The sequence below is a fragment of the Penaeus monodon genome, chromosome 22, assembly GCF_015228065.2.
Source record: "Penaeus monodon isolate SGIC_2016 chromosome 22, NSTDA_Pmon_1, whole genome shotgun sequence".
Taxonomy (NCBI): Eukaryota; Metazoa; Arthropoda; class Malacostraca; order Decapoda; family Penaeidae; genus Penaeus; species Penaeus monodon.
Window position 1 is genome coordinate 23,592,750 of NC_051407.1, and position 1,624 is coordinate 23,594,373.

Genomic DNA, 1,624 nt, shown 5'->3' on the forward strand with positions numbered 1-1,624 from the left:
TGATGAAGGTTGGAACCCCCGTTGAGTCGATATTTCAGAAGATGATCGAGAAGATAAGGAGAACCAACGCCCTAATAACCAAGCAAAGGTTAAGAAGAGTATAGATGAAGTGTCTGCTGTACTCATGGATGATGTTATTGAGGATAGTTTAGAGAATATGGAGCCAGAGGAGGATAATCAGATTGATGCCGACTGTAGCAATGACTTGCCCCCAAGATTAGGTGATGAAGATTTGGAAGTTGATGACGATGTAATGCCCCTTGATCCATCTCCTGACAGTAAGTTTAGTTTATTGGTTTGGTAATGTGATGCATTTTTCACTTTCAAGATTATAGTTTGAAATCTGGTAAAGGGAGAAAAAAATTATTGGTATTGTTTTATGCCTGATTATTTTGTAACAAACAGATACAGTTACTAGGAAATGAAAAAACTTAATGAGCAGATATAGTTCACAGAACTATTCTTTGTATTGTTTTATAGCTGATTAGGCTGTAACAAACCGATACTGTTACTAGGGAATGAAAACAATTTGATAAGATGACTAGGTAATAGTTCACAGAACAACAGTAAAATAAAAAATAATTCCTATAATCTCTTTTTTCTTCTTTTTTTTTTACAGATGCAGATGAAGTATCTGAACCAGTTAGTGCTGTTTGTAGGCATATTGCAGAAAATCCATCAGCAATTGAAGATTTAGTAGAAACATTAGACTTGGAAGCTAAGAAGACTCTCTTCAGTAGTTTACTAAATAAACTGAGATATCCATTTGTTATTGGCTGTTATTATGAGTATTTGAAAAATAGAGAAAGTGACACTAACACCTGAACTTTAACTTTCTCCTATTTTAAGAAAATGTATATCATTAGTCCATATTTTTATATACTGTAATAGTTTAAACATGTTGATCACAGTTGGGTCTCCAGTGACCTTGTGGAAGTTTTCTTGGAATTTCATTGTACAGTTATTATTAGGTTTTGTTGTTTCAGCTTTGTCTAGGCATATGGATGCCCAGAGCTACCTGAAAGTCTTTTTCCTCCCACAAAAAATAGCCTTGTATTTGTATTGATGTCTGGAGTACAAAGCTTTAAAAAGTGCTTAAGTTTGTGTTTGAATTTTAGTTAAGTGTAGCTGAAAACTAACATAACTGAAAGTTGAATATTTGGATTATGCAATCATATTTACAGGTGCTTTTCACATCAAACTTTTGATACTCAAGAAATTGACTCCCAGTTTCTAAAAACTAGTATTGGTCTTATGTGAAAAGCACCTGCTTGTAATTGATTTTACACTAGAATGTATAGATATTGCATAGAAATTTGCATTACAAGGGAAACACAGCCAGTGATGTTTTGAGGGCCCAGTTATTGTGTTCTCCTATAATTCTTTTACATTTTATGTCATCACCTGTCTATTGCATACATGTTCTCGGTTTAGAAGCATTTCATTTGTGATATTTCAGAATTTTATTTTAAAAGTCAAAGCACTGTCATTGTTTTACATGTATGTATTATTATTACATTCCCATTCAATAAAGCTTTTATATGAAAATTTCAGAATGTTCTTTCTAGAATTACTGTCCTTGACTAGAGCAAATTGACAAACCAGAATATTTGTTATCATCTTG

General features: G+C 32.7%; 1 pseudogene; it reads left to right on the top strand.

Annotated features, from left to right (window-relative positions):
• Positions 1-1,548, top strand: part of LOC119587370 — a 33,850-nt pseudogene extending 32,302 nt beyond the window's left edge.
• The last annotated feature ends 76 nt before the right edge of the window (positions 1,549-1,624 follow it).